The 26,761-nt window shown below is 43.0% G+C and overlaps 1 protein-coding gene across 4 annotated transcripts in view; it reads right to left on the bottom strand.

Annotated features, from left to right (window-relative positions):
* OXR1 (oxidation resistance 1) overlaps positions 1-24,780 on the bottom strand; it is a 543,094-nt gene extending 518,314 nt beyond the window's left edge. The window contains exon 1 of one of the 4 annotated variants that reach the window (XM_086336281.1): positions 24,306-24,780. The gene's annotated coding sequence lies outside the window, so the exon portion shown is untranslated. The remainder of the gene's footprint in view (positions 1-24,305) is intronic. The other 3 variants (XM_086336276.1, XM_086336273.1, XM_086336278.1) reach the window with 3 other exon arrangements.
* Positions 24,781-26,761: the final 1,981 nt, after the last annotated feature.

Here is a 26,761-nt window from a genome sequence, read left to right as displayed (position 1 = left end):
TGAGGCTTGTCTCTCTGTCCCTTGCTTGGCCCTGCAATAAGCCTTGACTTTGCTACAAAAAGAGGAAGAAAGAAAGGGATGGGGCACAATGCAAGTTGATGCTAAACCCATTAGACCCTAGAAGAACTGCAGACAGGAGCAACCAGCAGGAGACTGAGAACAAAGCTGGCTTTGAAAATTGCTGCCATGGTTGAGGTCTTCCTGATGAGTGGTACACCCAAGGGAACAATGACTGCGAGAACCAACAGAAGAACTGCCTCAGGGAGTAATCCCTGGGAAGAGCAGACAGGGTCAGGTTAGAAGACCTTCAGGCTTTGTGATCTCCACCAAAGAAGCATGACTCACTCTCTCCAGGGATAGAGGTACAGTCTGTGCTTTTTTATAACACCTGAAAGTAGGTGCAGCAAAAAGATTGATGATATTCCATTTTACTCCTTCTTAAAGACAAAAATCCATGTCTGATTCATCTTTCTATTTCCCCACATCACCCAGCACTTTAATGGTACCTGGTACTTTCTGTACACAGTAGACGCTCCAAAAATCTGTTGAATGAAAAAAAAAAAAATTGAAACCTGAGCTCCAAGTTTTCTGATTGGTTATAAAACCTAGACTCTCCAGATGGTAACTGGTTCACCTGTAACTGTAATCAGACCTTAAGATTTTCAAGGAATTTTGCCAAACATCATATCTGAACTCCAGTACCTGCTAACAAAGAAAGAAAGAGAAATTGCTAGATGCCACGGGCTCAAATCTGACAGTGACATCATTTGTGGTGGTGGTGGTTTAGTCGCTAAGTCATGTCTGATTCTTGCGACCCCACGGACTGTAGCCTGCCAGGCTCCTCTGTCCATGAGATTTTCCAGGCAAGAATACTGGAGTGGATTGTCATTTCCTTCTCTGGGGGATCCTCCTGACCCAGGAATCAAACCCAGGTCTCCTGCAGTGCAGGCAGATTCTTTACCCACTGAGCTATGAGGGAAGCCCTCGTTTGTGGTACAATGAGATTACTATAATATATAATATATGTACAGAAGTCTCCTTTATATCTGAAATGATATCACCCAGGCCAATTTCTCTCTTTTAATAGACATGGTTGACAAGTCCAATGTGCAAAACTCATTAACTATTAAAAACATTTTTACATATTTGAGGCTATAAATAGTATCATTCATCTCAGATTTTAGTTAGCTTACAGAAGCCTTTGCTTTGGTGGTTACTCCAAACTTGAATGCTAAACATTATGCCCAGCAATGTACACAGTATCCTTTGGTTCTTTGAAATTATGATCATGCTACATAGCATGAGTGTGGAAAGAGCAAATTGTCCAAGATGGCATGTTCAGACTCTCGCCCCACATTTTATAAATAATGACTATGTAACAGCTGAGCCCATTTGTAGCACTGCGCATGTGTATCAGGAGGTGCTCCCTTGGTCACAGGCTACTTTGTGCTGTATGCATAAGCTCCACCTAGAAAGCAGTGGCATTTACTACTGCATCATGGCTATGTCCGATGGGTCAGCCACGAGAGGACAGAATATAGTGTGTCTACTGTTAAAGCTGCTGCAACAGCCAAGAGAGAATAAACGTGTCTGCAGTTCCTACGGCTCCTTGAGTTTTCTTCCAGCTTCCCACTTGTGCCGTGCCTACCCTGGTTTCAGCAAACAGTGTGAACAGCAAGACAACTGGCATCACAAACAGGATCAGTGATACAGTGTGTAAATTTTAATTGGTTATCTACAACATTCCAAACATTCTACTTGCTACTGGCGTTATAAGACACAGTCTTCCTTCCACTTGCTTATAGTTTTGGGGGAAGCAAAGAAATTTCAGTCAACCATTCTTGATTTATAATAATGCTATGAAAAAGGTAAAACACACACAGTGTTGTGAAAAGACATGAGACCCATCAGAATGGTTAGATAACCTGGAAGGGTTCCTAAAAGATGGTGCTAAGTTTTGAAGAACAAGTATAGTATAGTTTGACTTGCCCTGTGACCCTACTTCATAAACATGGGTTAATTTGTTATTTTAAAGGAATGCAGGACTTTCCTGGCAGTTCAGTGGTTAAGATTTGTGCCTCTAATGCAGGGGGTATGGGTTTAATCCCTGGTTGGGGAACTAAGATCTCACATGCCTTGTGGCAAAGCCAAAATAAATAAATAAAAATAATAAAAAATTTAGAAAACATTGAAAAGAAGACTGTTCTCCTAAGCCTATTCTCTTACACTTGCCTACTAGTCAAAAAACAAAATCAAAAAAATCTAATCAAAATCTAGAAATCATATCTTTAAGAAGGTATTGCTCCATAAAGTACTTTATTTACTTATTTGTGTGCAGTCCTATTAACTTTGGCAACCACAGCACACACATGAAACTAAAAAATCAGCAATTCTTCAAGAATGTGGATAACTCTGAGAACTTGGTCCAACTGGTTTCCAGTAAAGGCCAGAGATGAGTCTGGTCTGGAAACTCTTTCTGGTCTATGGCAAAAGAAAGAGCTTGTGCTAGAATTTGAATCAATCCACTGCTTCCTTCCTTGAGAAAACCTAGCTATGCAAAAGAAAGTCGGCTAATTTACATTTGGCACAAGCTTCTTATGTTGTCACAGACCAGTGATATCAAAGGCTGCACCCCAGTACTTTGAGTGATGCTGGTCTAAATAGAAACCACCCAATCCGGATGGTTCTTGTTCGCTCACACCAATACGGAATCCCTCAGTGAGTCCTCTGGGTACCGTGGTTTGTGCATATCCCCAATGCAGTTTCTTCGACCACTTCTGCCACTAGTTATAGTCCAAACAAGACTTATTTCTCACATCCGTCACAGCCACAGCCCACTCAATGGTTCCTCTTCTTCCGTGTCTGTCCTGTGATTATCCTGCCTTCTCGGCAGCCAGGGTGGAAGTTCCAAAATCTTCAGCTAGGTCAGGTCACTCTTGGGCTTCACAAATGACGTTAACACGCTCTAAGGACCGCTTTCCTGGTTCTCCTGCTGCCTCACTGGCTGCCGTTCCCAGGACGCCTTGCTTTTTTCTCCTTTGCTTTCCATTCTCTACATGTTCCTCTACTCTAAGCCAGTCCTCTGATTCCTCCTCTTTTTAATCTCAGTACTATTGTTGTTCCTCAACCTCCAGGCTTGTCATGCTCTTTCACATTACCCACATTTTATTGGAGTATCTTTTCTTCAAAGCCTTTATCTCTGTATGTGCTTAATGGCTGATCGTTTCCACAAACTAGAATGTGATGTCTGCAAAAACAGAGATTTCTCTGGATTTATTCACCATTTTTTTTCCTACGTTTGGCAAAGAGTAAGCAATCAATTTACATACTAAATGAAAGAATGAATAAATGAGTTGAGAAACCTCAAAATTAATGTGAAATACAAACTACAATCAGTTTATTACACAGTTAGCAGAAGTGTATTACACAAAATATGTATTTCAAGAGAGGGGATTCCTATATATCAGCTCCCATCAGGTGCTCATGCATGCCAGGCTGTAGGGAACATCTGAACTTTCCCTGGACTTTGGTCCCCCAGACGTGGCTCCTCCGTGACTCAGCTTTTCTGTACTGGAGCGATCCCTTCCCTGGGTCAGTGTCTGTACTGCAAACAGCAGAGAACGCTCAGGTTTGCTGTCAGCAATTGTACCAAGTACAAGGTTCATACATTCAGAGTCGCCACTTGAACTTCTGCAGACCCAGTTCTTTCTCATCTTAATTTCACAAAACCGAAGGAGGCTCCTTGTCTTCCAATAGACTATTCCCTCCACAAATGAGTCCTCACTGGCCAGGAACCCTGGATCTGCATGGCCCATCTGTCCCTGGGCTGCAGCCTTAGGTCCCAGCCAGCAACCTCCGCAGCCGACATGGGCACAGTCACAGCAACAGGTGGTGCTCTGTACCTCACTCCTTTCAGCAGAACATGCAGACTGAGGTGCAAACGCACAGGAAAACCCCTGCACTGAAGTGTGCATTCCAGTCACTTCCCAGCATAAGATTGCTAAGCCTCCATCTAGCTGGAACCAACCCCAGGGGGCTCTGTTCTCTCAGCTCTGCTTTCTTACAGACATGATAACTGATAAAAAAACAAATACTAGGAGGCAAACCCCAAATTTAGATTTATCTGCTAATTCATGTTTATTAATCAACCTCCTCTGGATACAAAGGTGAGGACTGTTTTGGTTCTTGTTTGTTTTTCTTTTTGTCACCAAGGCAATAGTTTATTAAGCCATCGGTTCACTAAACACAGCACAACAGAGTTTCATTACCTTCATGCTACTTTCTCTTGTGCAGCATTTTTCTTTTGAAAATGTGATGTTTTTCCCCATTAAATTACCTGGGAAGGAGAAATCTATTTTTTTCTATTACAGGAGCACAAGGGATAATAAAAACCTCTGCACATTCTATGATATCTAATAGAAAACTGGTGTTTGTTGTATTTTCTCTTCTAAATGGAAGACAGTAAGCTAACCAAGATGTTTCTTTACACATTTGGAGACCATTCTGGCCATATCCTGGAAGAAAATTTCCACTTTAGGTTCTGGTCACTGAATAATGATTTACAGGGTACCTCTCCAGCTTAGGAACCAGGTTCTATTATTAGCTAAAGGGCTTATCTTCTAACCCTTCTTACCAGAAATTATTATCCATGAGATAAGCATCCATGTAACGAGTCTTAATGATGTCTCTGATTCCCCTAGCCTCCTTTAAGACACGAACAATCCTAATTTATAGATGTTTCATGAATCTTTTCAGAAAGAAACCATGAAAAAAAAAAAATAAGCCACTAGCAGAAACTTGTATCAGAAATGTTATTGTAGACCCTCTGCTTTCCACTTTAGGTTCTCAGGACACTTTGCAGTGCTCTTTTTCATTACCATACTGTTCATCTGCTCGTCCTTGTCTTTAAAAGGAAATGCCTGTAAGACACCAGTACCTAGGATACCAAATGGAATGAAGCTGTTGCAGAACTGTGCATCCAGAATGACCGACTCGTATTTTCTAGCTATTTAACATCCAAACAAGAAATTAAATGTCTTTCATTGCTGACTTACTAGAAATTGAGGATAATTTGTCTTTTATTATTGTTACTGCTTGTCCCTCTAATCTTGTTATTCATGTTAGAGACCATTAATGGGGCTGTAATATCTTATTTGTTGAACAATGGACTTGGAATGCCTCATGGTAAAAGCAAATGCATCACAGATAAATGTACCCATGGATTTCAGATGGCAAGGCTGTAACTAGGAATCAGCCAGCTACCATTTAGGTGTGTTTCTTAATACAGAGCAGCACTGTCTCCCATTTCTGTATATAGGAAAGACCAAGATGCTACTATCTCAGAACCTGGTTTCAAAACCAAAGGCTATTTGAAGGAAATGGCAACAGGAGGAAAGGTGAGCATATCCTTTGGTCTCCCTTATAAACTTTCTGGCTCAGGCAATAGAAATTTTCAAAGCCCTCACTCTACACCAAATGACATACTCAGACCTTTCCCTTCCTGCTGCCATTTTAGTATAAGGAGAGTTTATAGGACACATTTATGTTTTAATTATTTTATTTAAAAGTAATGGGGACTTTCCTGGTGGTCCAGTGGATAAGACTCCATGCTCTCAACACAGGAGACCTGGGTTTGATCCCTGGTTAGGGAACTAGATCCCACATGCTGCAACTGAAGATACCACATGCCACAACTTAGACCCAACACACCCAAATAATAAATAAATATTTTAAAAATAAATAAAAGTAACAAAACCTAGCTTACATTAGCTTAAATAGAAGTGAGAAAATGGGCTCATGACACTGAAAGAAACATTTAGGAGTCTTACTGACTTCAGGTGTAGTCAGATCAATAGGTTGACATGTGACTTTTCATCTCATTTTTATTTTCTCTGGACAAGCTTCATTTTTAGGCAGGCTTTCTCCATTCGATAACAAGGATGGCCACCAGCAGCTCTAGATACAATCCTAACAACTCTGTTCCCCCACGAGAAAGATGACATTGTTTCTGTACTCTGTCAAAATCCCAGGGAGTGCTCTCATCATCCTGCCAGCTGGGATCACACACCCATCCTTGAACAAACCACGGTCACTGCAGGTGGGGGCCTGTGGCTGGCTGGGTCACACGTTCACCCTGGGGGAACAGCAGCAAAGGAGGCAAAGGAGGCAGGCTCACTCCGCATCAACTGCAGGACTGAAAGGTTGATTCTAAGGGGTGGGGCAGTCCACAAAGGAATTCTGCACAGACCAAAAAAAAAATGACCTTTTCATGGGAGTACATTTTCAAATAAAGGACCTAAAATAGAGAACAAAGCCCTCTGATGTTATGGTTAGGCTGAGGCTCTTGTTGACATCATGCATAAAGATGCCAAACACAGAGAAAAATGATTCTCTGTAACTGCTTTAGTCACCTCCTCCGAATATCCTTGTCTTCAGGTCCTTTCAAAGTCCTCCTTCACAATGTAGAATCCTTAAGAATCCTTCTAGATCTTCTGTGTACTAGGTAAAAAGAACTGGGGCATTAATAATAAGCCACTTAAGTACAGGTGGATGCTGGCCATTTCAGCACAGGCTGCCTCAGCTTCATGTGAAACCTTGCAGAAATTGCACAGAAGGGGACACACAGATCCTGGTTTGGCAGCCTGAGAGGGAAGAGTGTTCGTGCTGTTCATGTCCAATTCCTCCATGAGAATAATACAATCATGTGGTAATTGACTCATCCCCATGGGTAACTAATATTAAAATGAGGCAAGAGCTGCTCCAATTAACCTCTGGACAAAATGTTGCCATTTCCAAAAGTATTTACATGAAATAAAAACTGTATTTTACATTCTTATTCACATGATCAAAATATTGCAAGAATTTTAAATTCAGAGCATTGGTTAAGAAGGCCACAGAGACAACAGTGTTCAAAATTACAAGTCAGTTCCATTCAATTATGGCATTGATTATCTCCAGTCTTTTATAATGAGGTTCGAACAAACAGGTAAACAATGGCAGATAAAAAAACAGGCAGATACTTGAGTGATTTTAATAACCCTTTCTTTCAAAGACTGAAGATGTTATAAGAGCTTTTATAATGGAAACTTTACAAAGATGTCTTCAAAGGCAAATGACAAAGGCAAGTGGTTTAGAATTCCCTCAGTTCAGAACCTCAAAGAAACAAGTAATTTAATCTTGGCACTGAGACCAAAAGCCTGCTACCCAGAAGTGAAGGAATACTTGTAATAATGTATATGTGTTATGGTATATGTGTCATGTTCCCTGTATTTAAACAGCAAACTTTTCTTTTTAAGGTGAAAGGCATTCTACTTTTGCTTAATGTTATCTGTTCTCTTGGAAAAGAAATAGTGTTACCTCTGTGTCAATAAGGAATAGTTGATTATGTCAGTCTCTGTTTCAAAAATCAAAATCCTCAGCCTGGCCAAGAAAATCCAGTATTGTCTGATGCTGGCTTCTGTTTCCACCTCCATTTGGCACCACCCTGACCCTTGACCCAGCCACACTGATCATCTTTCACTTCCTCATAAGTGCCAAGCTGTTTCTTCCGCTTGGGACACCGCTCTATTCCTGCCCCCAGCTCCACCCTCCAGCCTTCAATTAGAGCGCTCCTCTTTTCTCCAGGTCAGATCCCACTTCTGTACAGCCTCTCGCCCCCCTAGTTGTGGTTTCAAGCTCCTTCCTACACTACAGCTGGCAACCTCCCCCCAGCACCCACAGGGGCAGGGGCAAGTCAGCTCTGCCCCTCATTTTATGTAGATGGTCAGTGTTCAGCTGAGTGCCTAGCACGCATTCAAATCCCAAACATTTGTTAGAAAATGTTCCATTGCAGCCTAGGATAATGTCTCCCAGAAAGTATATTTCAGTCAAAACATACTTTGGGCAGATTTCACAGTGATCTGCAGTCTTTCCACATGTCAGGAAGGTCATAGTAAGAACACTACAGTAACTGCAGCAAAAATTCCCAGATAGCTGTGAGGTTTTGTAGACCAGACCTAGATCAGTGAAAGAAGTTAAACAAAGGCAGATTTTATTCCAAAAGAGGTAAACCTCCTGTCAGGGTTGTCAAAAAATGAAATAATCTATCCTGAGATAATTTAGACAATCTACTTTCATAATGGATATGTAAATATTTATGTAAACTATAACCCACAGGGAAGCAATCCTCCCATCCCTCAGGGGTCTGAGGGAATCCCCACTTGTCCGCTAACACTGCTGACATTTAAGTCACCCAAGTGGTTCACTCTGGAATGACAGTATTTATAAGAAAGTTTGAAAGATAATAAAAATCTTGGCAAGGGAGACATGTTCACTAAAATCTTACCTGACCTGCCAAGGAACTGAATCACAAGTAGAAAAAGAGCTCTGACCTGCAGCTCTGAAGTTAAATACCAGTCCTCCTAGAATTCACAAACACGAGAGTGGAAGTCACCAGGCTGACCCCTGTTACAGCTGACGGTCTCCCCAGCAAGGGTCCCAGAGGCCCAGAGCCACAGACATGGGGTGGAGTTCTAAGACCAAGGCCCTCTAACAGGCCAGATCAAAAGGCATCACAGCATCTCCTTATTTCTAAGGCTGCACTGGCCCCTACTCTAGGAGAGGCCTCTCAAAGAGGCCACAGAGGATTTACAGATCCTGAAAAACACATCCACTGCCCTCCCCAACAAACATGAAACCTGCTAGAACCACTGCTTCCTATGGAATGGCACAGCTGGCATCTGGCAGATCAAGCCCATGTACAGAGCGCAAAAAGACACTCAACAGCTCCAGCTTCCCAGTCCCAGCTATCTGCTGCGAGTCCAAGAAAGGTTCCAGGTTCTTCTGTGATATTACAAATCCCTCTAGGATTCTGTCTGAGCCTATGACCTCTTCAAAGAATGATATACATAGGATTACAAAGGAAATGAAATACAATGAAACAGTTATCAAATTATAAAAGAATGAATTTGTGATATGTTTCTTTTTCTAATACTCTAAATAAAAAGATCTAACAGCAGATCTAATAATAAACATACTTTCAAAGCAGGAATGAGCACAGATGATTTTTTAAAGTATTACCAACCATTGTAATGAAATATGATATTATTTGGGATTATTTGCTGACAAGGCCACAGGTACTGCCATGCTACTGTGGTTTGTGACCTACACCCATAACGAAGGACAAAGCTAACTTCCAGTTAGAGGTTAACAACAATAAAGATGTCATTTTCTGCACCCAAGTTTGTGCACTAACCGAATTCTATCCATGCCTATGAACTACAGCTTAGGAGCCGCCAGTTCAGAAGATTATTAGATGAATTCTAAAGAACCTTTAACCTTGATGAGTCTATGACCAACGTGATACAAGTTTAGGGTAGGGGAAAAAAAAAAACTAGATACTTTTATAGAGGGCTTTGAGTTTCAAAAATAGAGTAGTTTATACATCAATAGCATTTTATGTGGTAAAATGAGAAAACCTCAGATCATATATAGGACTGTCTTCTTGCTGAGCAAATTATGACCTCTAAGTCTCTCCTAGCCTCACAATCAGCCCCTCTAATTATCCTGCTTTCTACATAACTGTCTTGATCTATTTTAGACTCTCTGCATTTTCTAAAGTGCCATGTTTTCCATGAAATATTCACGGCCCCCTCCTTGATGGTTACTCTCCCTGATCACTGGCACAGCAATGAGGTCAGCACATCCCTTCTGTTCCTTTTCATTGTAGAATCCTAGTCTGTGGAATACCACCACAGCTGGTTTATCCATTCCCCAAATGATGGACCTTTGTACAGCTACCAATATTTAGCAATTATGAATATGGCTACTGTAGTTGAGTTCTCTGGGTCTACCCTCACTCTTACGCCTTATAAACCTGGACCCTGGGCTGGCTTTTCCTCACCCTTTCTGCCCCACTGTCCTCCCATGGCAGCCAGACTACGCTCCGGATCTGGGGCAGATCTCAGCTTTGTACCAGAGCACCATTCTGGGCTCAGTGGGGTTTCTGCCCCTTCCCCAGCAGTGTAAAGTTTTTGTTGGTAAGAGAAGAATGTGGAGGTGCAGGTGGGATTCTACATCTGTTTCCAGGGGCAGCCTCACACTATGCACACACCTGTGAAACCAACACAGTCTCTCTCTGGTTAACTTCCCTGCCCTCAAACTCTTTGGAATGCACTGAGCAGAAGCCCATGGGAAAGAACTTGTGCACTTACACATGGAATCTAAAACATGATACAAATGAGACTTCCTTGGGTCCAGTGGTTAAGACTTCATACTTCCAAAGCAGGGTTCAACTCCCGGTCAGGGAACTAAGATCCCACATGCCATGCAGGAGAGCCCTCCAAAAAAATTTTTTTTTAATTTTAATTTAAAAAAATATATGATACAAGTGAACTTATCTACAAAACAAAACAGACTCACAGACATGGAAAACAAATGTATGATTACCACAGGGGAAAGCAGAGGAAAGATATATTAGGAGTTTGGGATTAGCAGATACAAACTACTATGAATAAAATAGACAAACAAGGTCCTACTATATAGCACACAGAACTATATTCAATCTTCCTACAAAAAAATCATAATGGAAAGAAATACATGTATATGTATAAAAGAAGAAACATATGCCTGTATAATGAAAAAGAATATATGTACCTATAACTGGATAACTTTGCTGTACACCAGAAACTAACACACATGGTAAATCAATGATACTTCAACAACAAAAAAAAGGAAGACCTTGTGAGAAAGCACAAACTCCCCTTGTATCTATGCTCTCATGTATTCTCAGCTATCTTGTCAGCCCTCACTTAACTTTCAAAAACTTCAAAATATTTTACATCTTTCTTATTTGCTTTCTAAAATCATTTTGTATTATTATCTTTAGTTGCAGTAAAACACACATAACATAAAATTTATGATCTTCACCACTCTAAGTGTACAGCTGAGCGGCATTAAATCCACTCACCATTTTTTAAAATTATTTTATTTTTTAAATTTTATTTTATTTTTAAACTTTATAATATTGTATTAGTTTTGCCAAATATCAAAATGGATCCACCACAGATATACATGTGTTCCCCATCCTGAACCCTCCTCCCTCCTCCCTCCCCATACCATCCACTCACTGTGTTGAGCAACCATCACCGCTGTCCATCTCCAGAAGGCTTTTCATCCTCTTGCAAAGCTGAAACTCTGTATCCATTAACCAAAAGCTCCCCATTTCCCCCTCCCTCCAGTTCCTGACAACTACCATTCTACTTTTTATCTTCATGACTGTCTGAAGTACCTTCAACAGTCAAGGAAGAAAACTATTTGAGGTACCTTAAACAGTCAAGGAAGAAAAATGTAATCATATAAGAATTAGTCTTTTTGTGACTGGTTTCTTTCACTTACATAATGTCTTCAAGGTTCATCCATGTTGCAGCATGTATCAGATTTCCCTTCGTTTTTAAGGCCATATAATATTCTATTGTATATATATATATATATATATATGCCACATTTTGTTTATTCATTCATCTATCAGTAGACACTTGAGTTGCTTCTACCCCATGCCTACTGTGGCTAATGCTATGAACACAGGCACACTCTTCTTATCTACCCTTATTTGTTCTTCCCGTGTTCCGGCACAGGTGAAAGGGTTCATGTCCCATATCTCCTTAGAGGGACTCATCCTTCTCTGATTTCAGTTCACTTGCTTATCTTGTGAGTTCAGTTCTTGATGGGCCCCAGAGAAGTTAAGATTTTGTATATTATTCAGCTTTTTCTCATTGTGATGGTGGGAGTGATTTCTTGGGGCTTTCTCCATCTTAAGTGGAAACTAAACTTCTGAACTTTATTTCATTTTAAAAAATAACGAAATAGTGTTGGGAGCAGTGGGAAGATAGAAGAATAAGATGGAGGGATGTTACTAAAAGAGATATTAATGCACATCTTCTATATTTTATAATTTAGGGAGTCATCGGACAAAAGCAAATATCAAGACCTAGAACTCTTAAGTATGTATTTAGGAATATGGAAGTAAACACTGGGGGGGGGGGGGAAAACTGGTTGTTTCCCATGAAAAGGAACTAAAGATGGTGAGCACTGGAGGAAGAAACTGTTAGTTACATCATATGCTTTGTAGAAAATTTTGATTTTCTAAACATGCACATGTATAAAATTTGTTGAAAAGCTTAAAATTTTTTTCAGTATTATAACTGATTACCCAAGGTGGCAAAATGAAAAAAAAAAATCTTTTTCTTTTTGAAACCTGGGCCCCGTGACATGGAGAAAACAATGGAAAAATAATTATATAAATTAATATGACATTCATTCTATCAATGTAAGAACCTACCTTGAAAGCCAGAAAAGCAATTTTGAATTGCTTTTTTTAAATTAATTTATTTTAATTGGAGGCTAATTACTTTACAACATTGTAGTGGTTTTTGCCATACATTGACATGAATCAGCCGTGGGTGTACATGTGTCCCCCATCCTGAATTGCTTTTAAAAAAGCAGTTTAGGAATACACATTATCTAGGCACTGTAAGCAATGCAAAGCCATGTTTATATGCACAATTTCCCCTTCCTTTGAGCCAACAAGTATCTTGTGAAACAATTCAGGAAGGGAGGACTCTTACACACAACAGCTCATCCCAGATGTCCAGAGTGCAAAAGTGTGCCAGAAAAGCAAGGAAGAAAATCCAGACAGTTGACTCATAGGAGAACTCTGACACAGAAATCTCCAAGTCTCAATCATCCATCTATATTACCTTCTTGCTTTTTTAAAATATCAAACCATTAGAAATTTCACTGTATGAATTTTTAAAGGAAGCTTTGTGTCATTATTTTATTTGGAAACTAGCACTTAGCATGAAAGAAGATAAAATTGAAAACAATGAAAACAAGATACTTTTATGAAACTTTTGAGAGCTTGGCAACTGAAGCCTACTCTATTTGCAAAAGGGAGATAAACATGTATTTGAGATACTAGTTTTAACACTGGCACTGAATTGAAACTTCCTCCTTGCCTTAATAACAAACACTGAAAGACAACAAACTCAGAATCTTTTCAATTCAATCTTTTCAGTTCAATATATATCCATACAGCTCCCAAAGTCATCTCGTGTAGAATCAGTCACACTGTTCCACACTCTGAGAAACACTTCTTTAGCCAAAGTCCCCTCCAGGCTTCACATTAACAGATGAATTTCAGAGGATCAGGGCTACCTCTCTTGGCAAAGACAGCCCAGAGGAGGACACAGATTAAGGAGAAAAATCACTCCCCACCTCCAACCCTATTTTTAAGATGGTAAAAATGAAACAAAGAGGGGAATCACATATGAACAAGGTAGGTAATCCTGGATTTCAGAAGGCTACAGAGAAACCGTACGACAGAATATGCTGCTGCTGCTGCTGCTGCCAAGCCGCTTCAGTCGTGTCAGACTCTGTGCGACCCCATAGACGGCAGCCCACCAGGCCCCGCCGTCCCTGGGATTCTCCAGGCAAGAACACTGGAGTGGGTGACAGAATATGACAGGGCTGATGATGATCAGGGAAGCACTCCAGGTAAACAACTTGAACATATATTTGTAAAGTAGATGCTGATGAAACAACAAATTCACTCAACAAGTAATTATTGATCTTGTGCTATGCCAGATACTGTACAGGTTCCTGGTTTGTTCTTTATCACCACCATAGTAGATCAATGAAATATCTATCTATGTAATAACTAGAGTCTATGGGTGCCATGTTCTCTTCTATTGCCACAACATATAATAATGCTTTGGGGATCACGAATGTCCTATATACTCCTAGAAGAAGACAATTTTAACATGAAACGTGGGGGCAGTTATCAATCTAAGCTCCCTGCATACTCAGAAATCTCTTCTATCTCTTCCGTAACAAATATGATGAGCTTCTGCTGAATGTTTCCAGAGATAGGGACTCCTGAACCACACTCACACAAGATTGTTCTCTCGTAGAGAAAATCGGCATCTCTGGAATTCCCAGCCATAGGTCCTAGTTCTCAAGCAAGCAATAAAGATGAAATCTTTCTTCCTTTTGACATTTGGAAGCTCATTTTATATTTATCTTGGACTCCTCTTTGCCAAGTTTATGGTCTGTAGTTCAAAAAACTGCTCTTACAAAGCAAACTGTTTTTCCATTAGTTCTCCAGCAGACACATGATCATCTGAAAATGGGAGCCTGAAACCAGGCATGATACTTCATACAGAGTTTATAACAGAGAATAATAGGATAGTACCCCTTCCCACTATTCAGATATCGCTGTGTGCATGGCTGTTTACCCTATCCACATTACATTGGCACTAAGTTGGATAGTTGGAGAAGGCAATGGCACCCCACTCCAGTACTCTTGCCTGGAAAATCCCATGGATGGAGAAGTCTAGTGGGCTGCAGTCTATGGGGTCGCTAAGAGTCGGACACGACTGAGCAACTTCCCTTTCACTTTTCACTTTCATGCATTGGAGAAGGAAATGACAGCCCACTCCAGTGTTCTTGCCTGGAGAATCCGAGGGATGGTGGAGCCTGGTGGGCTGCCATCTCTGGGGTTGCACAGAGTCAGACATGACTGAGCAACTTAGCAACAGCAACAGCAGCAGCAGCAAGTTGGATAGTATCCCCTCAAATCTCATGTTCTTCCTGGAATCTCAGAATGTGACCTCATTTGAAATTGGGTCATTACAGATGTAACTGTTTACATTAAGATGAGGTCATAGGGGAACAGTGCAGGTCCCTAATCCAATACCACTAGTAGCCTTATGAGAAGAGAAGCGACACAGATTCACCATGGCGGAGGGAGTGGGAAAGACGCCAATTGACACTGGGGCAGAGACTAAGGTGATGCCTCTGTAAACGGAGGAACACCAACGATTACAGGCAGCACCAGGAGCTAAGGGGAAGACATGGAACAGATTCTCCCCCAGAAAGCTTTACAGAGAGAATGGCCCTGCCAACACCTTGACTACAGGCTTCTATCTTCTTGAACTGTGAGAAAATAAACTTCTGTTGTTTTAAGTCACCCAGTGGGTGGTAATTTGTTAGAACAGCCTTGGAAAACTGACACAGTGGTTCTGTCTCGCACATAAATAACACACTTCTTTTTTGTTTTTGTTTTGTTTTCCTTCCAGTAATTGATCATCACTGAAGCCAGTTTTTCCATCAGGAATCCATGTCGTGAATATGAGTATGTCTGTCCAGTATTATCTAGTCCCCTCTTTCCACTAGGGGTGGATTACAGATTATGCCTTGGTAGCCCCTTGGGTCCATAAGCACAGGGGTGGTGAACTGCCGGTCATGATACCCTGTTCTTCCTCTGAACTTGTTCCCAAAATGTAAGTCCGTGTGCCTGATGCACAGCGAGGCCAAACAATACAAAACATCAGAGTTCGGAGTAGAGAAAGATTTACTGCAGGGCCCTGCAAGGAGATGGGAGGCTCATGCTTTAAAAACCCCGAACTCCCCAAAAGTTTTCAGCAAAGCCCTTTTCTAGGAAAGGTGAGGAGGGGTGTGGTTAGTTGCTGCAGACATCTTGTGTCAGATTCCTTTGTTCTTGAGGTCAGGTAATGATGCTCCTGTAAATCTCTACGGAATGAATATTATTCTCTGTTCTGATTAGGAAGGGTCTGGGTCCCAGGGTACAACTTTCACCCTCCAAGGTCTGGGTCCAGGCTAAGATGAGACACAGCTCAGTTGGCAGCAGGTCCCCCAGGGCCAAGTTCCCAGACCCTACCCAGCGGTCATCACTGAGGGAGCCAGGTGTCCAACCCAACTGGCTCTCAGGCTCCTCAGGCCGCACAAACTGGGCGGAGGCAGGTCCCACAGGTTGTGACCTGCAGACTCGCTGCTATTAGGTCACAAAGGAGAGGATAGGCGAGACATTCATGGCTGCCATCAAGGCCTGAGCCAAGGCCAGTGGGCGGACACAGCCTTCAGCCTATTCCCTGGGCCCTCCAGCTCACCCACTGGCCCAAGGCCTGGTGAGCTAGAGGGTCTTGGGGAGAGGCTGGGAGCCACCTCTTATCTCACTCTCTATCTCAGGATCAACACTCCACCAACAGTTGAAGGAATCCCCCCACCAAAGGTTGCTCCTTGACAGCTGGCTGCTTGTGGGCGGGGCCTGCTTCGGTGCTGACCAATGGCTGAGCAAGACTCATTGCCAGGTAACAGGTAAGGAGTAATGGCACACAGGGAAGGCAGTGCTCTCTTTTTCTCTCTTTCTGGCTCCCTCAGAATTCTAAGTCTTAAGCACAGAGTCCCAATCATGGAAAACGGCTAGAGTTGACTTATTCCAGCACCAGGCTATCGTTTCCAAGGTCTCGTTCTTCATCATTTCCTTGATTCCATAAACTCTTCCAGGACCATACACTGAATCCCTTTCTGTTTAAATAATCCAGAATCAGTTTCTATTTAATTCAGTTAAGGAGTGCTGATAAATTACAAGACTGAAGCTTTGAATTTTGTTCTGTTTTGTTTTATTGCTGATTGGATTTTTGACTTACCACTACTAGTAGGTTCCATTGAAATTTCAGCTTCATTTCATTCCCTTCCACAAAATAATCTAATTCGCTCAATACTTTTCCATGTATAATTGTCTGTAATGGATTTATTACTGTGTTTTGCAAGCCTCTATGCCTCTGTCCAGAAGAGGAAGCTGATGGAAAACTTACAAGAAATGAATGCACAGTTTCCACCTGGACTACTAACAACCTTTTCACTCTCACTCCCATTAACAGTGAACTAGTCACATGGTTCGAGCCCTAAATCAGGTCCAACTGGAAGCTAAATACATATAACAACCCATGTTTTACTCAGTTACACATCCATGAAGCCTCTCTTTTTATTCCCCTCTCAAGTCACTTAAAATCAAGTTTTCTGATTCTTTATGGTAAATATATATGAACAAATTCAAGTTTAAATAGTTACTTTCAAGGGCATAGCTGAAATATGGTGAATTAGCAGCGTACAAGGACAAAGAAGGGTGCAGGCATCATGCTAAGATCTTTACTTGCTTATCTTACTGAATCATCACAAGAATCATACTCATAATCCGGTTAATGTGATTTGCAAAAGATAGGAGAAGCTGGAAAGTCAAGTTATTTGTCCAAGTTTTCACAGCTAGTGACTAAAACATGGAGATTTGAATTCAAGTTTGAATGATTCAAAAGGGAATGTTTGTTCAAAGTTGCCATCTGTCCTGGCTTTCAATTTTAAGTCTTTCATTATCGAAACTGATAATATATCTTTACCATGAGTTACAAATAAGACAACATACATAAAATACTTTACAACTCACAAAGTATTTCCAACACATGCAGATTTTTACATTTTCACTGAATCTGAAACTCTTCAAGGAACCACAACGGCAACAGCACTGATTTAAAACAAAAACAAAACTATTAACTTAGCAACAGAACCATCAACAAGGGCCAATATTCAATTTTGTTCACTCCAATTAGGAAAAAATAAAGATATCATTTTGATCATTTAAGTGAAAAGTTGAGTTTAGCTCTTGTACAAATTTAATTAGAGATCCACTGATGCCTTTCTTAATTTGTCTATAAAAGACCTTTATAACAACTGAAATGAGAGGTTCTTGAGTTGAATAACCATTTTTAAATAAACAGAATAAACATGGCTTTAACCAAGAGAATAAGTGTGCTCTTAAGTGGAGAATGTTGGGATGGAGACTCTATAAATAGACTCAGCTGAAATGATGTAGCATAACCTTCGGCAAATCACACCATAACCCTGAGTCCCCAAGGCCCCATCAGTCAAAAAAGGACAACAGCCCACTTCACCTTCAAAACCCCATCCTAACTATGATCCACTCCCAGGTCCTTTTCCACCTCAGTTTGCTCACCAATGGCCCCACTGCTTCCCCATCCTGGACAGTAACCATTTAAATTTCAGCTTTAGAAGGACACATAAGCCCATCACCATCACTATTGACAGGCACTTGGCTTTGAAAATATTTCCTCTAACCCTACAGTGAATTCTATAGGAGAAAAAAAATTCTGTTTCAGAGATGAGAAAATTGGAGCACCATGAGGTAATTAAAAAAACAAAAAAAACAAAAAACAAGCTTCATCTAAAGTCACAAAACTCCTAAGGAAGAGTGCCAGATCAACTCCCAGGACTGCTATACCTGTTTTCTGCTACTGGGTAGTGAGTGTTCTGGCTCATCCGTTGGTCTTTTCCAAATACATCAAATTGATTCACAAGCCAGGCTGCAATGCTAGTTCAAATCAAAACTGCTGAAATCATGTTTCATAATCCAGAAGACTAAGATCTATGTTTGTTCAGTGGAGTCCCAGACCAATGTCAAGTACCAGGCATGTTTGTGTGTAAAAGCTGCTGCTTCCAGCACCCGTAACTGTGCTCCCAATGACAAACAATATATCTCTTTCACCTCTTTAAAAGGACAGAGACAGCTCTAAACCACAAAATTAGAAGGGATTATGTCAACCAACTTAGCCCAGTATTCAGATTCCAAATGATATCACATAATGAATATTCCAGAGATAGAAGAGACACACTCTTTATAAGGCTGAAAGCCTTGGGAAATCTTCTGGGCTATTTGCTTCTTCAGATGAATAAGCATTTATGAACGAAGGTAAAACCTTCCACAGGTAAGGTTACCTTGCTAATAAGGTAAAATGAAATTAAAAACAGAAACTCTCTTTGCCTTCGCTATAGCATAAATTTCAAATTCTTGCCTTTGTTGTTCTCACTCTTGAATTCAGCAAGGGCAACATACACTGTTCAACAAAATGTCCAGTCCTTACACTGTCCTTTGAACTGGACAGTAACTGACCTGCCTCAATGACCACCAAGTTTGTTTACAGGTAAGAAGCTGCCATTAGTCCACTCCCCATTCCCAACACGTATACTCTGAGAGTTCAAAGCCTAGGTAGTGCCTAGTGCAGCAGGGATGCTCAGCTCTGTAATCTTTGCTATTTGTTTCATCAAAATAGTCACAGGATACACTCAGTTTTTGAAAGTGAGCCTTTGTTGCAGTTTTATTGATGAAAATGATCTGCAATTCTGCTTCACTCTAACCATCTGTACCAGCCAGCCCACTGCCTCCTACTATGGCTATTAAATGCATAAAAGGGCACACATCAGCTCAACAAGTGTCTGCGGGAAAAGAAACCATCTCTCCTTGCTCAGATGTCAAACAAAATCAATAACTATTTCCAAAAGAAAGGAAGAGGTAGACAAGAACTGACCCCTTTCACCTCAAATTGCTTGCTCCCTCCTTGTCTGATCTATAGAGAAACCCATGTAACTGCTTCCCTCCTATTTTTTTTTTTTTTTTACTCCTTCTGCATTTCACCAAGGGGGTCTGAAGTATCAATATTTTCAAGAAAAGGCTATATATATCTCTATAGCCTCTTCAAATTTAATGAAAATGAATACCTATCTTGTGTTTCTTTGTAGAGACACACTTTTAGAGACATACATGAAATACATATATGTTACTCTAAATAAACGTGGTTTTGCAAACCAGTTGCAATGCACAATGCAGTTCAGCATTGAGTTCAAGTGGCCAGAGGAGAGCCTGCTAGTGTTGAAATTACACAGGCTCGCTGAATTTACAAAGAGTATTATCATTGGTTCAGATTATTTTATTGAGGCTTCACAGAGCCCATGAGAAGTGCCCTTGATCAACACCAGTGTGGCTCATAGTGTTTTCCTCACTTCTTTCCCTCTTGTCTTCGGGAAGAGGAAGCCTTCCTAAGATCAAGAATATGCAACTAAACAAACAACTGAATAAGGCAATTAAAGGCTGCAAGCAGAGAAACTGAGGTTGCCTTTGTGGAAAACAAGGGCTCTCCCCACCCAATATTTTTCCAAGAGACAAAGCTCTGTTCCTCTTAGAAGCAGGAAACAGTTGTTTGTGTTTGTACACACAGGAGTGAAGGAGGGGATACTGACTGCCCCAGAGACTAAGCAGGAGGCTCTTCTGCTGTGTGAATTCCTGAGGGACTGAGGGCTGGTGACGGCCAACGATGGAGGGAATGGTTATTATAACAAGAAAGGAAGTAAGCAGCCCTAATGAGAATCCCTTTAGAATGAATTCTGAAACCAATCAGCCAACCAACAGAAGCACTGTACAGGTGGAAGTAGACAGAGGGGAGAGGGTGGAAATGCTGACCAAATCTCTTCAGTGTCATCATGACCAAGGTTTTGTCTAACAGGTGTTCTGGTGTTCTGAGTTCCTGCAAGTGGGCCATCTTAGAACAGCGCCCTGATCTTATTACATCTATGAGTGTAAGCTATTGTTCCTCCTCTCCAGGCAGTGTATTGTACTACAGGCCAGAAAGGTTTGCCTCTCAATACATGCCTTGTTGTCGATTTAAAACTGAAACTAAATCCATGAAAATTATATGGGATTCTTACCTTTCTGTGTGGATACCTACAAACACTAAGGTTTCATCTGGGAACATTTCATGAGGCTTCTAATAAATGTTCAGCTAACATTTTCCTCTGGTTCAGTTCAATTCCTCACTATATGAAGAATTTATTAAATTTAAAATAAATTAATATTAATTAAAAATAAAAGCTATGTATTTTTAAAAGCAATTACCAAACAAATTCAGTGAAAAAAACTGCAGTAGAACAGTTTTAACTTGTTATCAAAAAAAAAAAAGCTTACTCAGCTCCTATACATACTATATGGGCCTTTCAGACATTCCCAACCTATTTTAGGACCTCTTTTTTGAAGGCTGAAAAGAAGTTCTGCTAAAAGTAAATCTCTTTAATTTGCTTCATTTAAAGCAAGTGTTTTTGTAAATGGGGAACAGTTTGCAAAGACAGTCTCTTAATATTAACTACTCTTGATTTTTCAAGGTAGACTTCCAATGAAAACATGTGAAAGCATCCTGACAGGAGTAGCTTTTCATTCTAATCACACCTGTTCTAAGCCAGGGTTCCTCATCTTCAGTACTACTGACAGTTGTGTGTGTGTGTGTGTGCTCAGTCCGACTTTTGTGACCACAAGGACTGTACCCCGCCAGGGTCCTGTGTCCATGGAATTTCCCAAGCAGGAATACCGCAGTGGGTTTGCCATCTCCTTCTCCAGTGGATTTTCCTGACCCAGGGATTGAACCAGCATATCCTGCATTGGCAGGCAAATTCTTTACCACCATACCACCTGGGAAGCCCCAGTTGGATAATTCTTTGTTGCGGGGACAACTCAGTATATTGTAGAACATTAGCAACTTCCCAGGCCTCTGCACAAACGATGCCAGTAGCACCCCTCCCCACCAAAGTGTGACAATCAAAACATCTCTAGGTACAACCTGTGTTCTTTGGGGGGCAAACTTGCCCCTGTTGAGAACCAAAGTTCTAAACCTATCAGTAATATCTATTCCCTGGAGTAAGAGAAAGTGATTTCTCTTTTCCCACTTTGGTTAATATTTCTCTCACTCATTATTCTGCTTCATCAAGCCATTTCACTTTTTTTTTTTTTTTTGGTAATGTCTTTACCTTAGGGCTGCAAAGAATCTGTTGATTATTGATTATTTCCTAAAGCAAACCTGAATTTAGGTAACAGTTCTCCAGGAAAATTATTGTCAAGCTAGACTTCTGAAGACTAGGAATCAGTCCAAAGGTACAACCCTTTGTATTTCAAATGCAGGAAGTTTGGAGTTAAGGAGAGAAGGGTTTTCTCATTTCATACTGAATTTAGCATTATATAAGTGAAGTTTTACCTCCACACTCATATAATATCTTCAGATGCCTAAACTCTAACTTTACTTGATATCCTAATCAATTTGCCTAACTCTCCTTTCTCCATGACTCTCCAGCAAAAAACAGACAAACATATTTTGTTACATCTATTTGAACAGCACTCTGGGGAGAATTAACAGGCAAAATAATAGTTTATTCTACCTTCACCACATGTATTAACAATAATCAATGAAGAAAAAACAGTGGTAGAAGCAGAAAATGACAGTATATGTCTTTTTATTCAAACTTCTCACCTTACAGATATCCAGAATCATGGTCATATTTCAAAAGGTATATTCCAGTAGTTACTAGAAACTGGCCTAGCCACTGTCACACGGAATAAGAGGATACATCCCTGCCATTAGAAGCTTGTTGGTGGTCTTTCTGCTGTGTCCCTCCAAGGGTCAGTGATCACCCTGCAAGACTACCCCTCCTATGGTCCTCATCATTTTTTTAGAGTTCCTCACTTCCCTTCCTCTGAGTTTCCCCCCTGCAATTTGGATATTCAGAATTATTTCTGATGACTGCACACACCGTCTTAGAGCCCAGTCTGCAGAGACATCGGCAGACAGTAGGTACAGTTCCCGCTCCTCCTTCTTTGAGTCCCTCCACAGATGGTACCAGTTTCCAGAGTTGACTTCATCCTCGTTTTTCATATTTGGTGAAATATGCCACTCCCGCTCTGCCGCCCCCTTCCCCTCTAATTTCAGATCTGTACACTGCAGAAGCTTCTTCCTTTCTTGAGGTCGGTGGGTAAAATATCTACTCTTCAAAGAGGTGCTTTTACATACAGCTTTTTTGCCCTCAGAGTTGGTTTAGTCTACTAATCTAGTCGTTTTTCCTTTTTAAGTTACAATTACCTGTGGGGAACTCAGGGGAGACCCACCTCCGGAGAACCAGTAAGTGCCACTCTGTCCAATTTTCTGGACTCTAGCTATTTGGAGCCATCACTTGGGGTCCGCGGGGCAACATCACAGAGTCACCTGCAGGGGCAGCAGAGCGAACTGCGGAACCCCCCGCCCCCGCCCCCGTCCCCGTGAGTGACGCCCCAGAGAAAGAGCCGGGGGGGATTCGGGAGCCCCTTTAACCACCGGGATTCCTGGGATTCCCTCTGGCAGAAGAGGGACAGCCGCGTCCTCCGGGTACCGAATCGGAAGACAAGACCTGCATCAGGTGTGGGGGTGTGCAGGAGCCGGGAAGAGGTTAGAGAAGAACATCACTGGATGAGCAAAGAATGTGACCCTAGGGAAAGGAGGCAGGAGAGACGCGGGAAAGCACGTTTCCTTTAATCCCCTCCCCGTGCCGCCTGTGAAGCCCTGGATCTCCTCGTCATGGAGACAGACTGCAGCAACACAGGCGACCCCGGGCGGGCAACACGCACACTGGCGCGCGCGCACACGAACACTCACACGCCCCGCCGCGACTTGCACACTGCAGACTTCTGCCTGACTTCCCGGCCCCGAACACCGCACCTTCGGGGCGAGACCGCGGGCTCCTGTGGCCTAGAGAAGAACCCCCAACTTCCACACACACACACATCCCCCGAAACATACACATTCAGATCCTGCTTTGTACGCCAAGGGTGCTGGGAACCACTTAAGGGAAGCACGGACAGCTCCCCTGCAAACGACTACCTTCCCGGTTGCCTGATCTGTCCAAATCTACAAACTCGCCTTAAGCAAGCCGCCCGGTAACCAAGCCAGGTAGGAGATGAAGGAGGAGCTGGCTTGCAAATGAACCTCAGAGAACCGCTACTAAGACACTATTCAGAGGACCACACGTAGCAGCCTCCAAGCCTCTCCTGAGCCTTTTGGTCCCAACCCTGGCTCCATTCCTCAGCTCGATCGCTGCACTGTTCCCCTCCTCCCCTTCACTCAAATACCCCAGCGATTTTCCAGCTGGCCCTTCCGGGCCACTTTCTGCATCCATCCTCTCTGCTCTGCCAGTTCCCAACATTTGGCCCCGCATATTCGCTGCAAAGACTTTGATCCAAAGCTACCTCTCTCCATCATTACACTGCCCTGATCTGGTACAGATTCCCCAAATTATTACAGTCCACTTGCTTCCCGAAGCAGACGGCCTCTTCCACCGGCGTCCTTTGCTCTGGTTCAAATCCGCTTTCCACGCGCCCCACTTTCCATCCACCTTCCCTCCCGCCGCTCCAGCCAGGACGCGCTCACCCTCTCCTATGCCTTCCACACTGGGTTTTCACGTCGCTCCCACCTTATCCCCCGGGGACACCCTTCTTTCCTTCTGCGGCTGTTCTCAGCCAGGAGCCCGCATCCCAAACCCAGCCTCCCAAGCCGGCACCAGCCCGCTTCCTGGCAGTGCGGTCCTTCCCTCTCCCCAAGTTGGCCCCCTTAGCCTCCAACTGGAGTCAGTCCGGCCCTCCTGCTTTGCCGGTCCCCCGACTCCAACATCCCAGGGGTCATCACTTTCAAACTGGCCAAAAGGTTGGCCGAGGCGCCGGGCACCGGGGGCAGCGGGGCCAGCCGGCTCTCCGGGGCACTAGCCGCGCCTCCCGCCAGGGCTTCCCCGGGGGCGCCGGTCCCTCGCCCCACCGCCCAGCCACCTCACAAACTTACTTGCGGGTCGCCGGGAGGGGGCTGCGGTGAGCTGCGGCGGGCCCGGCGGCGGCGGCGGCGAGTGCGCCCCTCTCGGCGGGGCTGGGCTGCGCGGCGCCGGCGCTGCGCTCCTGCGGTCGCGCGGTGGACGGGCTCAGCCTGACGCAGCCTGGTTCTGCCCCCGCCGCCGCCGAGGCCGCCGAGCGCTTCCAGACATGCTCAGTTTCCAGACCTGCCCGCGTGGACGCTACCATGAGCGAGAGGCGGCGGGGGAGACAGGAGGCGGCCGCCCGCCGGAGGCTACCACGCCGGAGGCCGAGGGAAAGGGGGGGCGACGCGCCACTAAAAATAGGTCGTGCGGAAGCCGCGGCTCGAGTTTAAAGCGCCCCCCCCGCCAGCCCACCCCAAGGCCGCCTTGGCGCTCGCGCGTTCCCGCAACCGGGGACTGGGGACCTGAGCGCGCGCGTCCTACTAGGTCCCTGCCGGCGCTGGGAACCCTACCCCAGGGAAAAACCGAGCTCTACGCCCCAGCACCCGAGAGTCTTCGCCGGAACGAAGCCCCAAGCTTCCCCGATTTCGGGCTGCAGCCTGTCAGGCAGCCCGAATTTCAGGCTCTCGCCAAAGAAATGAAAGAAAGTTGGGTTAAAGCGGTGGAAAAGCTCCGTGACAGCGAAATTAAGACTTCTGAAAGAAAACTTCAAGTTTTTTGGAATGCTTAGTTTTGCTGGAAGGAAAAAGGAAGAAAGGAGGGTGATGATCCACGGCCGGGAGAGGGGGCTCTGGAAAGAGCATGAAAAAATATAGAATTCTTTTCAGGGCGTCTCTAACTCCTCATTCCATAGGATTTTGCATTGTTCGCTGACATCCTCCCTGACCTTGCTGCTGCTGCTAAGTCACTTCAGTCGTGTCCGACTCTGTGCGACCCCATAGACCGCAGCCCACCAGGCTCCCCCGTCCCTGGGATTCTCCAGGCAAGAATACTGGAGTGACTTGCCATTTCCTTCTCCAATGCGTGAAAGTGAAAAGTGAAAGTGAAGTCGCTCAGTCGTGTCCGACTCTTAGCGACCCCATGGACTGCAGCCTACCAGGCTCCTCCGTCCATAGGATTCTCCGGACAAGAGTACTGGAGTGGGGTGCCATTGCCTTCTCCGACCTTAGTGATTTTGTTATTCTTGTAATCTGAACTGTAATTTCTTTCCCGCACGTTTTACCTCCACCCTTCCTCCCTCAAACCGACTTTACATGCAAAAAATGAAAGGACGCACACTGGTGACGGGTAGATTCTGACACCTGAATGGAAACCAGCCAGTTGGTAACCTTACGCAGGGAGGGCTCGGTACTGTTGACCAGTTCGGCCAGAAAGCATCCTGAGGTCTCCTGAGTATCCAGGTCTTTCAAACCTCAAGGTCTTAGAACCGCGGCACCTGTAAAAACACCTTCCCCGCTCTTCATTTTCAGTCTGGTCTACCTTCATTCCTAGAAATCTACTTTTTAAAATTTTTCTTCCTTGAAGTGAGAGGTACAAAAGTTTCCTGGGTCAAATTCCCGTCTTCATTCACCCTTCACAACCATCCAGTAAGAGAATTAGTATTATTCCTATTTGAAAGATGAGGACGTTGAAGTTCAGGGACGTTCCTCTCTTGTCTGGAATAATAGTGTTGAACCCAGAGTCTACCTGACTAGAAACTCCGATGGCTTCCGTATAACCTATTTATTTGAATCAATAGCTTTACCTGATAAAAGCTGGGGGGAAAAAATCGATTTTTCTCTGTGGAGTGCTCAGAATGAGAAAATGCCAAATATGAGTTTGCTCTTCTTAATTTTCCCGCTAATTTCTTTCTCAACATTCACAGCTTAGATTGTGTGTATTCTATTGAAAGTGACGCGTTTTGTTTTTATTCATTCAGAGAAGATGTACTGCGAATCTTCTAAGAACAATGCACCTACTGGCAATGTATTTTATATACCACTATACAGTCTTTGCTACGCCTACTTTCTTTTGCTGTTGTTACAAGTTAGTGAGGTTTCCGTAACCCTACTAAGTAATGTAGGTGTACATTTTCACAGAACTGAGTGGTATGTGTCTCTCTGGACTAAGTTGTCCTTGCTCTTACCTCCCCTTCCTCTTAAAATTTAGTACCATGTCTAGCCCCCAAAAGATGATTGCTTAATGCTTGACCTTTTACTTGCTAGTCTCCAGCTTCTCCATTCCTTATTCCTTTGGTGTGTGCATCCCATAGATGTCATCTCCAGAACTAGAGCCACTTGGTAATGACACCAGGTTCCTAATTTTCTATGAGCAATTCACTAGGAAGATTAAAATGGAATTTCTCTTAGAGTATCAGCACAATGCCTTTCCATAGGTACTGAAAGAAGATGAAAAATATACTTTATCTTCATCCCAGTTGTGTTTCTTCTTCCTTTCTCAGTAATTAATCCTAGAGTGGGTATGATTATCTGGACATCTTCATGCTACA

The sequence above is a fragment of the Bos grunniens genome, chromosome 14 (assembly GCF_055505025.1).
Source record: "Bos grunniens cultivar Pamir isolate PY7600 chromosome 14, Bosgru_T2T1.0, whole genome shotgun sequence".
Taxonomy (NCBI): Eukaryota; Metazoa; Chordata; class Mammalia; order Artiodactyla; family Bovidae; genus Bos; species Bos grunniens.
This window is presented reverse-complemented; position numbering and strand designations above follow the sequence as displayed.